This window comes from Lissotriton helveticus, chromosome 4_1 (genome assembly GCF_964261635.1).
Source record: "Lissotriton helveticus chromosome 4_1, aLisHel1.1, whole genome shotgun sequence".
Taxonomy (NCBI): Eukaryota; Metazoa; Chordata; class Amphibia; order Caudata; family Salamandridae; genus Lissotriton; species Lissotriton helveticus.
Window position 1 is genome coordinate 945027889 of NC_136063.1, and position 13895 is coordinate 945041783.

Here is a 13895-nt window from a genome sequence, read left to right on the forward strand (position 1 = left end):
TTCCTGTCCCAGTGCATGATGGGAACAGGGCAAACCAAACTACCAAGCCAATTCTTATACTGGGAAGGAAACAAGCTTCCGGGGACCGGTTTCTGCCATTTCAGGCGTTGTCGGCCCGGCTTGCTTGAATCCTGATGGTGCAATGAGCAAGGGACTCACATCTGAGTATACCCTTCCACGCTTATGGTGGACAAAATAATTCAGAAAAGGGGGTGGTGATGAACAGAGTGCCTGAATTAAGCAGACCACTCTTACCCAGTCCAAAGATCAGGGCTTGATCCATCACCGTTTTTTAGCTCACTGCACCATCCCAGCTCAGAACTTGGCTATATGCAAATTAGTCTGTTCCTGTCCCAGTGCATGATGGGAACAGGGCAAACCAAACTACCAAGCCAATTCTTATACTGGGAAGGAAACAAGCTTCCGGGGACCGGTTTCTGCCATTTCAGGCGTCGTCGGCCCGGCTTGCTTGAATCCTGATGGTGCAATGAGCAAGGGACTCACATCTGAGTATACCCTTCCACGCTTATGGTGGACAAAATGATTCAGAAAAGGGGGTGGTGATGAACAGAGTGCCTGAATTAAGCAGACCACTCTTACCCAGTCCAAAGATCAGGGCTTGATCCATCACCGTTTTTTAGCTCACTGCACCATCCCAGCTCAGAACTTGGCTATATGCAAATTAGTCTGTTCCTGTCCCAGTGCATGATGGGAACAGGGCAAACCAAACTACCAAGCAAATTCTTATACTGGGAAGGAAACAAGCTTCCGGGGACCGGTTTCTGCCATTTCAGGCGTCGTCGGCCCGGCTTGCTTGAATCCTGATGGTGCAATGAGCAAGGGACTCACATCTGAGTATACCCTTCCACGCTTATGGTGGACAAAATGATTCAGAAAAGGGGGTGGTGATGAACAGAGTGCCTGAATTAAGCAGACCACTCTTACCCAGTCCAAAGATCAGGGCTTGATCCATCACCGTTTTTTAGCTCACTGCACCATCCCAGCTCAGAACTTGGCTATATGCAAATTAGTCTGTTCCTGTCCCAGTGCATGATGGGAACAGGGCGAACCAAACTACCAAGCCAATTCTTATACTGGGAAGGAAACAAGCTTCCGGGGACCGGTTTCTGCCATTTCAGGCGTCGTCGGCCCGGCTTGCTTGAATCCCGAGGGTGCAATGAGCAAGGGACTCACATCTGAGTATACCCTTCCACGCTTATGGTGGACAAAATGATTCAGAAAAGGGGGTGGTGATGAACTGAGTGCCTGAATTAAGCAGACCACTCTTACCCAGTCCAAAGATCAGGGCTTGATCCATCACCGTTTTTTAGCTCACTGCACCATCCCAGCTCACAACTTGGCTATATGTAAATTAGTCTGTTCCTGTCCCAGTGCATGATGGGAACAGGGTAAACCAAACTACCAAGCCAATTCTTATACTGGGAAGGAAACAAGCTTCCGAGGACCGGTTTCTGCCATTTCAGGCGTCGTCGGCCCGGCTTGCTTGAATCCTGATGGTGCAATGAGCAAGGGACTCACATCTGAGTATACCCTTCCACGCTTATGGTGGACAAAATGATTCAGAAAAGGGGGTGGTGATGAACAGAGTGCCTGAATTAAGCAGACCACTCTTACCCAGTCCAAAGATCAGGGCTTGATCCATCACCGTTTTTTAGCTCACTGCACCATCCCAGCTCAGAACTTGGCTATATGCAAATTAGTCTGTTCCTGTCCCAGTGCATGATGGGAACAGGGCAAACCAAACTACCAAGCCAATTCTTATACTGGGAAGGAAACAAGCTTCCGGGGACCGGTTTCTGCCATTTCAGGCGTCGTCGGCTCGGCTTGCTTGAATCCTGATGGTGCAATGAGCAAGGGACTCACATCTGAGTATACCCTTCCACGCTTATGGTGGACAAAATGATTCAGAAAAGGGGGTGGTGATGAACAGAGTGCCTGAATTAAGCAGACCACTCTTACCCAGTCCAAAGATCAGGGCTTGATCCATCACCGTTTTTTAGCTCACTGCACCATCCCAGCTCAGAACTTGGCTATATGCAAATTAGTCTGTTCCTGTCCCAGTGCATGATGGGAACAGGGCAAACCAAACTACCAAGCCAATTCTTATACTGGGAAGGAAACAAGCTTCCGGGGACTGGTTTCTGCCATTTCAGGCATCGTCGGCCCGGCTTGCTTGAATCCTGATGGTGCAATGAGCAAGGGACTCACATCTGAGTATACCCTTCCACGCTTATGGTGGACAAAATGATTCAGAAAAGGGGGTGGTGATGAACAGAGTGCCTGAATTAAGCAGACCACTCTTACCCAGTCCAAAGATCAGGGCTTGATCCATCACCGTTTTTTAGCTCACTGCACCATCCCAGCTCAGAACTTGGCTATATGCAAATTAGTCTGTTCCTGTCCCAGTGCATGATGGGAACAGGGCAAACCAAACTACCAAGCCAATTCTTATACTGGGAAGGAAACAATCTTCCGGGGACCGGTTTCTGCCATTTCAGGCGTCGTCGGCCCGGCTTGCTTGAATCCCGAGGGTGCAATGAGCAAGGGACTCACATCTGAGTATACCCTTCCACGCTTATGGTGGACAAAATGATTCAGAACAGGGGGTGGTGATGAACTGAGTGCCTGAATTAAGCAGACCACTCTTACCCAGTCCAAAGATCAGGGCTTGATCCATCACCGTTTTTTAGCTCACTGCACCATCCCAGCTCACACCTTGGCTATATGTAAATTAGTATGTTCCTGTCCCAGTACATGATGGGAACAGGGCAAACCAAACTACCAAGCCAATTCTTATACTGGGAAGGAAACAAGCTTCCGGGGACCGGTTTCTGCCATTTCAGGCGTCGTCGGCCCGGCTTGCTTGAATCCTGATGGTGCAATGAGCAAGGGACTCGCATCTGAGTATACCCTTCCACGCTTATGGTGGACAAAATGATTCAGAAAAGGGGGTGGTGATGAACAGAGTGCCTGAATTAAGCAGACCACTCTTACCCAGTCCAAAGATCAGGGCTTGATCCATCACCGTTTTTTTGCTCACTGCACCATCCCAGCTCAGAACTTGGCTATATGCAATTTAGTCTGTTCCTGTCCCAGTGCATGATGGGAACAGGGCAAACCAAACTACCAAGCCAATTCTTATACTGGGAAGGAAACAAGCTTCCAGGGACCGGTTTCTGCCATTTCAGGCGTCGTCGGCCCGGTTTGCTTGAATCCTGATGGTGCAATGAGCAAGGGACTCACATCTGAGTATACCCTTCCACGCTTATGGTGGACAAAATGATTCAGAAAAGGGGGTGGTGATGAACAGAGTGCCTGAATTAAGCAGACCACTCTTACCCAGTCCAAAGATCAGGGCTTGATCCATCACCGTTTTTTAGCTCACTGCACCATCCCAGCTCAGAACTTGGCTATATGCAAATTAGTCTGTTCCTGTCCCAGTGCATGATGGGAACAGGGCAAACCAAACTACCATGCCAATTCTTATACTGGGAAGGAAACAAGCTTCCGGGGACCGGTTTCTGCCATTTCAGGCGTCGTCGGCCCGGCTTGCTTGAATCCTGATGGTGCAATGAGCAAGGGACTCACATCTGAGTATACCCTTCCACGCTTATTGGTGGACAAAATGATTCAGAAAAGGGGGTGGTGATGAACAGAGTGCCTGAATTAAGCAGACCACTCTTACCCAGTCCAAAGATCAGGGCTTGATCCATCACCGTTTTTTAGCTCACTGCACCATCCCAGCTCAGAACTTGGCTATATGCAAATTAGTCTGTTCCTGTCCCAGTGCATGATGGGAACAGGGCAAACCAAACTACCAAGCCAATTCTTATACTGGGAAGGAAACAAGCTCTTGGGGACCGGTTTCTGCCATTTCAGGCGTCGTCGGCCCGGCTTGCTTGAATCCTGATGGTGCAATGAGCAAGGGACTCACATCTGAGTATACCCTTCCATGCTTATGGTGGACAAAATGATTCAGAAAAGGGGGTGGTGATGAACAGAGTGCCTGAATTAAGCAGACCACTCTTACCCAGTCCAAAGATCAGGGCTTGATCCATCACCGTTTTTTTGGCTCACTGCACCATCCCAGCTCAGAACTTGGCTATATGCAAATTAGTCTGTTCCTGTCCCAGTGCATGATGGGAACAGGGCAAACCAAACTACCAAGCCAATTCTTATACTGGGAAGGAAACAAGCTTCCGGGGACCGGTTTCTGCCATTTCAGGCGTCGTCGGCCCGGCTTGCTTGAATCCTGATGGTGCAATGAGCAAGGGACTCACATCTGAGTATACCCTTCCACGCTTATGGTGGACAAAATGATTCAGAAAAGGGGGTGGTGATGAACAGAGTGCCTGAATTAAGCAGACCACTCTTACCCAGTCCAAAGATCAGGGCTTGATCCATCACCGTTTTGGCCTAGCTGCAGTGCAGAAATTCCTGAAAACACAATCTCTCAGCTATCTGGAACACCCAGAAATGATCATGTTCATGCTGAACTATTGTTTATCACCAATGTGTTTCTCTTTAATGGGGAGACATTCCTGCAAAGGCAAGGAAAGGCAATGGGGACATAATTTGCCCCAACATACGCCAATTTGTTTATGGCAGTCTGGGAAGAGGACATCTTATCAAGCAGGTACAGGCCGAACATTAAATCGTGGATGAGGTACATCGGCGATTTATTCATAATTTGGGAAGGAGACCTGCAGATCCTGGAAGAATTCATTCAAAGTCTGAACCAAAATAAATACAATCTATTCTTCACATCCACCTGGAGCAGGATGCAAGTGATCTACTTGGATCTGGAAGTATTTGTACAAAATAAGATGCTCCGTACCAGAATTCACAGAAAACCGACTGCCACCAACAGTATCCTCCATGCTAAAAGCGGACACCCACAACATCTCTGAAATGGAGTGTCCCATACGGAGAAATGCTCCGCAGTAAGAGGAACTGCTCGGAAGACAATGACATAGATAAGAATCTTGATGAAACTGGAACGAGATTCCTACCAAGAGGCTACCCCTTGAACATGATTGAAGCAGCGAAAAATAAAGTGACTGAGAAATCGAGACCAGAATTACTGAATGAGATAACTAATGTGGAAGATGACGAAATGTTATATAAACAAACAATGGTTCGACAAATGTCCAACAGGATCCCATCCGAAAAATGAAAGCGTTTAGTAATTACACGCTAAGGAGCTAAAAATATATAGGGAATTCATTCAATATTCATTTATTCATGATTTACATTTTTGTAAAAAAAGTTTTTCACAGAAAAAGTTTCAGGTGCTCACACAAGTGACAGTGTGCAGAACGTGACATTAGCGACCAAAGTGAAACAGGACATCACATAACAACAAGAAAAGTCCACATAAATATATTCAGTAAAACAGGGAAAAATTTTCTTGTTTGAGTTGACGACGTTTCGATCTATATAAATCTAGATTATCATCAGGACAGAAAGGAGCTTCCTGAAACTATAATAAGGTAAATAATATTAGCAAAGATCCCTATATTCCACATTATGACTAAGTGGTTTTGTGTGTGCTCCCAGTGGCATGTAAAATTCATGCACAATAGCGTACACTAATTCAGGGGTTTAAAAACACCCGTGTATTACGCGCTTAAATAAATGATTTATGAAAAGATTTTTTACAATGGCGCAGCTTTTAAATTAATAGCTGTTTAGACGAATCAGGGGGAAAGAACCAAATCGCTTACTCAGAGTGTATTTCTGACTTGAAGTCATATTACTTCATGACTGTTTACAGTGACTGTAGGAATTCTGTAAAATTAAAGGATTCCCAGGGTAAGTATAGCCATCGGCTACGTTTTTTAAAAGAATTGCATTAGGTAGAAGGAAACACTCTCATAAACATACTTGTGGCAGGTCGATAGAGGGCTGCCCTGTATTTCCACTGTGTTCACAAGGGAGCAGCTCAAAATCGCTGTTGCAACTGAAAAATTAAAGTAAGGGGCATTAAGTAACAGAAACCTTTAGCAGGGGCAATATACCGGCAAGGCTTCTAAACTTACAGTAATTATGTTTAGCGTGGTGTTACCTTGTGCATTCAGATTGATGCTATGGCGGGTTCAAAGTCCTCCAGCCACTAGAGAAAAACGAAGGGTGAGTTATAGAGAGGCTGTGTGTCTATCTATCGCACATTGCAATCAGATATCAATCTAGTTTGTTCAAAAGCAAGGACCGTGACGCTTACCTTATCTTCCCTTGCCGGGGGCAGCATAAGGGGGTCTCAGTCTAGAGGAGAGGAGAGGAGAAGATGACGAAATGACTCGTATCATTTTGGATTTTAATGTGGAAAACAAAAGTTTACGACACATTTTGAAAAAACTTTGGAACAAACTATTGCTCGAAGAGTCACTAAAAAGGAAATTACCTCCAATACCTAAGATAACGTATAGGAAGACTGCATCGCTAGGCGACATCCTAACACAGAGCCACCTAGAAACATCAGGAAAAGAAAATGTAACTTGGTTAACAACTCCATGATTTTGGAAATGTTCGAAATGTAAGGCCTGTGAACACGGAATGAGTACACAATCATATGTACTGTCCAATGGAAAAACGAATGGATAACTGCACACATCACATGTGAATCAAAGCATGTGGTGTACGTCTTATAATGTCCTTGTAAACAACTGTACGTTGGAAGTACCATCAACAAATTAAAACTACCGATTTTACAGCATCTTAGAGCGATTAAAAACAAAGACTTGGCATATCCAATGGCCAAACATTTTTCTGAAAAACATCAAGGAAATGCTCAAGGGTTAAGATATTATGCAGCCAAGATGATAAAACTAAATGAAAGAGGGGGGGACAAAACCCTGGAACTCAGAAGAGCAGAATCAAAGCTCATATTGGCATTGGGGACTGAAAAACCCTTTGGCCATAATCTGGATGCAGAACTACATGTCCATCTCTGAGTACCGACCCATCCATAAATTTTAAGACACTAATCGGATTTAAGAAATTAACTGATGCTGAGAAAAAAATGAACATAATCCCGTTATGGTACATTACTGGACTATTGGAACTTTGGAAAATTGGCGAATGTAATAATAAGGGACTCATAATGGTATTGTTGGGGACATATTATATAACAACTACCATCATAGTGTTGAATTAATGGAAAGAGCGTCCAGGCCTGAATGCGACCAGGGAAAGCAATTGAAGTAATGCCCAAAATGAACACTACAAATAATCATCATGATAGAAGGAAGAAGGAGTATGAGGAGAATGAAATACCCTTTGTTCCAAAAATTGCAAATTTGCACAATATGATTGCACAATGCACGTGTCACTTTAAATACTGGGTCCTAAAAGATAATGATATTGACAAATTACTTGAGCATAGGCTCTAAGATGTTAATTGGCACAATGTACTTTACAATCGCTATCTTTTCCATCAATGAGTGAGCCTTAGTATGTAGAACATATCATGTAAAATTGGTGGACTATCTTACTCATGACCCATGAATGCACATTTTGCACTTTAGCACATGACACTTTCTCTTTCTCCTATAACAGATGAAGATTGTTAATCGTAGTAATAATCAGGGGACAGCTTCACGTATCAAAGGCCTCGGAATGGAATTTGACTTTTAGATTTATATGGAATCTTGATAAATTTTACGTTGAGAAATTGGGTCTTACATATAGTACTTCACATAGACAGTTAAGACTTCCGATATCCCATTACAAATATATGTAAATCTCAGAGATTTTCACACAACGGGGTCTTATGAATTTTCCATAAATATCTTATAGATACTTTTATGAATATTTTGTAAATATTTTGTAAATATTTTATAAGTATCTTATCAATGCATTATTGTCCATATATTATCAGAGTATTCAAATACCCCAATTTTTAACAACTACTGGTAGAACCCCAAAGGACCGTACCATTTTACTATTCTGCCACCTATTGGCTAACATTTTCTTAGTTTTAACACATTGCCAACATATGTAAAAATATATATTCATACGTGTGAATTAGAAAGCACAGGCCTGTCATAACAAAGATCACCACTTCATTAAGAGTACTTTACTGTGAAAATTGCCAACACCACTCTAAAATTTGACCATATGATTAAAATTGTACTTAATGCTCTTAGAAAATGGCAGCTACAGGTTGTTGATTCACAAATGTTTTTTTAAAAAGGGTGAGTGGTCCAGTCTATTTTTTAGAAATAAACAAGGGATCAATTACACTTGTGACTTTAAATAGACTTCCTAGACGGTGGGACTCTATGGTCCAGTTGAAGGCATTAGCCGAAACGCGTCGACCGTCCCTTTGTGTTGCACATGGTGTGAGAGAAGGAAAATAAAATTACCTTGATGGAAAACTGCTGTGTTGTGAACATTCTCTGTGCTGTGGATACTCCGTGGGGTTCTGCTGAGTTGTTCTGCTAATATATATATATATAGGACCTTATTTTCAATGCATTAAATTGATGGAAGCTGATAGCAAGTTGTGGCACTAATATATATTAGGACTAAGGTTTTGTCCGTCATATTATAAATTGTTAAACCCACTTGGGTAGAACAGTATTTCCATGGAAGGGAGTTGTGCCGTTTTTGACACACTTTACGAGGATTAGTTAAGCCACGCACACTTGGGCTGTCTATGTGAATCATTTGCAGTGTTAATTTCGACATTTAAATGTTTATTTTAATTATGTGTTTAGTCAAAACTCACGGACTTCCACTGCACAAGATGTATTAATTAGCAATGGAGTCTTTTCACTGTTTCTATTGAATGAGGGCGGAACTAGTCTCTATCACTTTAAATGTAACATTGTATTGGTGAAACTTTACCCGTGAACAAGCTGTGATTGAAACAGCGAAACGCGTTGGGCACCCGTTGCACAATTAAATAAAAGCGTTTAAGAACAGAGGCCGCGGCACCAGTGTGGATTTATTTACATAAACTGGATTCTTGTTGGATATATATATATATATATATATATATATATATATATATATATATATATATATATATATATATATATATTCTTCTAGCTCCCAAGTACACAAGTACAGCACTCGCGAGAAACTTTCCATCCAAATTTTATTTGGGTTCTTTTAACACAAAAGACGCGTTTCGGCGACTGCCTTTGTCAATATATATATATGTGTGACCTCTGGCTGTAGCAGTACGAGGGACCAGGAACGAGCAGCCGTGGACATTCACTGGTATTAAGGATGCGTGCCTACCCCCACCTCCCTGTATCCAGCACGGACCTACTGTCAATCTTACTCCTCCACGCCAACCCCCCCGGAGTGACCGCCACAGTGCACTCTGGGTTTTGCAGTCCTTCATTTACACGAACTGCAAAGAGTGAGCCGACTGCTTTAGGGGGAGGAGACTCAAGTGCTGGAAGGTATTTAACGCAGTGAGAGAACTATAGAGGGGGAGGACAGACCACAGTGATTGGGCGCTGAGGAAGGCTCTTCGAGCCGAAATGCATTCGCCGCCACTGCTTACCTGTGCATTAAACGAGCTGTTTGTCCTGAATTCCCTCTGGCCTCTGAGTCCTTCTTCTTGAGGTACTTTTTCGTCATGTTTCCTGCGCCTGCCCGACGACGCAGAACAGATGGCCCCGCTACACACAAGCGTCCAGAAGCAAAGTTTGGCAAACTGCTGCTTGCAGCACTACATTCATCGAGGTATCGATAGCCTCTGTGACCGCCAGAACGCACATGGCACCATTGGGGAGACTTTGGTATTGAACCGACGTGGGAGCACAGTCCGCATTGACTGCCCCTGCTCAGTGGACTCTGCAATGTGTGACCTCTGGCTGTAGCGGTACGAGGGACCAGGAACGAGCAGCCGTGGACATTCACTGGTATTAAGGATGCGTGCCTACCCCCACCTCCCTGTATCCAGCACGGACCTACTGTCAATCTTACTCCTCCACGCCAACCCCCCCGGAGTGACCGCCACAGTGCACTCTGGGTTTTGCAGTCCTTCATTTACACGAACTGCAAAGAGTGAGCCGACTGCTTTAGGGGGAGGAGACTCAAGTGCTGGAAGGTATTTAACGCAGTGAGAGAACTATAGAGGGGGAGGACAGACCACAGTGATTGGGCGCTGAGGAAGGCTCTTCGAGCCGAAATGCATTCGCCGCCACTGCTTACCTGTGCATTAAACAAGCTGTTTGTCCTGAATTCCCTCTGGCCTCTGAGTCCTTCTTCTTGAGGTACTTTTTCGTCATGTTTCCTGCGCCTGCCCGACGACGCAGAACAGATGGCCCCGCTACACACAAGCGTCCAGAAGCAAAGTTTGGCAAACTGCTGCTTGCAGCACTACATTCATCGAGGTATCGATAGCCTCTGTGACCGCCAGAATGCACATGGCACCATTAGGGAGACTTTGGTATTGAACCGACATGGGAGCACAGTCCGCATTGACTGCCCCTGCTCAGTGGACTCTGCAATGTGTGACCTCTGGCTGTAGCGGTACGAGGGACCAGGAACGAGCAGCCGTGGACATTCACTGGTATTAAGGATGCGTGCCTACCCCCACCTCCCTGTATCCAGCACGGACCTACTGTCAATCTTACTCCTCCACGCCAACCCCCCCGGAGTGACCGCCACAGTGCACTCTGGGTTTTGCAGTCCTTCATTTACACGAACTGCAAAGAGTGAGCCGACTGCTTTAGGGGGAGGAGACTCAAGTGCTGGAAAGTATTTAACGCAGTGAGAGAACTATAGAGGGGGAGGACAGACCACAGTGATTGGGCGCTGAGGAAGGCTCTTCGAGCCGAAATGCATTCGCCGCCACTGCTTACCTGTGCATTAAACGAGCTGTTTGTCCTGAATTCCCTCTGGCCTCTGAGTCCTTCTTCTTGAGGTACTTTTTCGTCATATATATATATATATGTATATATATGTGATCAAGGGTCTACAGACCCGAAACGCGTCATGGCTGAGGTTTGATTGAGCTGCAATAAACAACTCACCACTCTGCACCAAATTGTGGTCCGGGCTTCTGTCTTTTCTCCAGAGACTGTGCATTCTGGGAAGTGTGGTCCGGGAAGCACACAATCAAATCCTGTATGGACTCGACAAGTGGGCCCGTCCTCCATTCCAAGTACGACTGCTGCTTCACTTTAGTGACCCCCAGGGTACCGGGGTGGTGCATACTCCACGGCTGGACGGCCGCGTATAAATCAATGCTCGAAGGTGTGGAGAAAGAAAAACACAAATCAGAGTCAATGAGGGGAGGAAGAGACAATATGGCGGAAGTCGAAACGAATTCAAATACCATCATAAATTTGTCTGAAGTAGCCCTCACAGTGGCGGAGAAGCAACTACTAGGTTTATCTTTCTGTCCAGAATCCAACTTCCAATACACAAGAACTAGAGCTGACATTTTTCTGTTCATTCGTAAACTAAAGCTCCAGAAATGTCACAAGCTGCAATCGAGGGGCAAATTGAAAAATACAACTAGCGTTGACACAGGAAACAAGAATATCAATTTGGTGTCAAGTGACTATGAAACCCTAGCTGCGGCTCAAAGTATCATTAACACATCCAGCATGGTACCCCACAATATAGCATCTCAGGACAGTGAGATTTCCTTAACACCATTTCCAGTTCTGACCACACAAGAAGTAAGAAGCCTGGGCAATACCAAACCGGAAACACCTTTTAAAATCAAGTCTAAGTTTGTGCCAATCATGATAAAGGATTCGATAGATGTCTTCAATGAAATTGTAGTGGCACAAGTGAAAAAACTGAATAGGAGAATCCAATCAACAAAAAGACATTGTTCCAATGAAGAAATTAAGTACGGTTTGCTGGTTGACAAATTGAAAAGGGAAAATAAGGTTGTAATAAGGAATTCGGACAAAGTAGGGAATATTGTGCTGTGGCCCCTCTCTGAATATCTTATTGAAGCAAACAAACATCTAGGGGACAATCAATGTATGTCAACAGCACACCACTCAACTACAAGCGCATGCAAGATGACCTATGTACCAAATTACTGGCCTGGAAGAGCTTGGGGGTTATTAAACAATGATGAGTTTAAGTTTCTGAAAAAAGAATTCCCAAAAACACCGGTAATATACTTTATACCGAAGATACATAAGGACCGTGCAAAACCTCCTGGCCGTCCCATAATTGCAGCATGTGATGGCCCACTAGAAAATCTTTCTAGGTACATCGACTATTTTTTTAGGAGCATGTGGTGGGGCTGGAATCACCCTTGATGTGTCATCATTGTACACTTGCATTAGGAACCAAGATGGACTAGGAGCAGTAAAACATTTCCTAGGCCAAAGGAATATGGAGTTTGCAGAACATAACAGAATGCTTATGGACCTATTGACTTTTTGTTTGGAACACAATTATTTTTTGTTTAACAAACAAATGTATCGCCAAGTTCAGGGGGTAGCTTGGGGGCCAGTTTTTTCCCCAGCTACGCTTGCCTCTTTATGGGCTGGTGGGAAGAACTGGTCCTCAGGAGGCAATATACCGACATATATACAGACAAGATTGTATCTTGGCTTAGATACATAGATGATTTGATAATTGTGTGGAAAGGTTCCCGGGAAGAAGCTATGGATTTTATTGGAAAGATCAATGTTAATGACATCAATTTACAATTTACGCACAACATAAGTAATTGTCATGTATCGTTTTTGGATGTATCAGTAAATATAGCGGACAATAAGATATGTACAACGTTGTTTAGAAAAGAAACAGCAGGGAACACGTTGCTACACGCAACAAGCGCACACCCCAGACACCTTATACACAGCATCCCGTATGGGGAAATGCTAAGGCTGCGCAGAATATGCAGCCAGGAGGATGAACTCAAAAAGCATCAGCGGGAAAGTAAGGCCAGGTTCTTAGAACGGGGCTATGGTGCTAAAGTGATTGATGCTGCAATTGCCAAATCCAATGTTAAAATAAGGGAGGAGCTCATAGGAAGTATGGGCAATCGAAAACAACCAGATATTGACAATGCCCAAGAAATACGGGACTCCCCTAGGCTTATTCTGACTTATAATAGACAGCATAAGGATTTACGTAAAATCATACAGCGCAATTGGCATGTTGTGAAGGATGACCCTATAATAGGTAGTCATCTTCCTGAGTTTCCTGCTATCACATACAGGAAAGCCACCTCCATGGCCGATATATTGGTAAAGAGCAGCCCTGAGTACAAGGACTCTACAGGTTTGTCATTGGCACGTAAGGGATTCTATAAATGCCCTCAATGTAAGGCATGCACATATGGAGTGAATAGGACCTCTTACATTACCGCCTTCAGTACGAAACCACAAAGCATTAAACATCACCTTACCTGTAAGAGCGAGTATGTGGTTTACGTGTTGGAGTGCAGCTGCAACTTGAAATATGTAGGGAGTTCCAAGTTGCCAGGCCACAGACGAATATTACAACATATAAGGGCAATTAACAACAATGACCAGAGTTACCCTGTGGCCCGACATTTTCATGATGTGCACGGTGGCAAACCCAAAGACCTCAGATATTTTCTGTTAGACACAGTACCGATACAGAGGAGAGGAGGGGACAGAGAGGGGATGTTGCGCAGGTTGGAGACTCACTATATTCTTTTATTAGATACCAAGCAACCTAATGGTTTGAATATGAGTGAGGATTTGTACACATATTTGGAATGATACCCATAGAAACATGTAACTAGACTATGTACTGTGACCGTCAATGTTCCAATCTCACAAACTTTTTTGAAGAGTATGCCATCTGAATCTTCAATATCGCTATCAAATTATGTATAAAACAAATGAAATATAGGATTTTTTAAGAATGTTCTTATTGTAAATAGAAAAATATATATTTTTGGT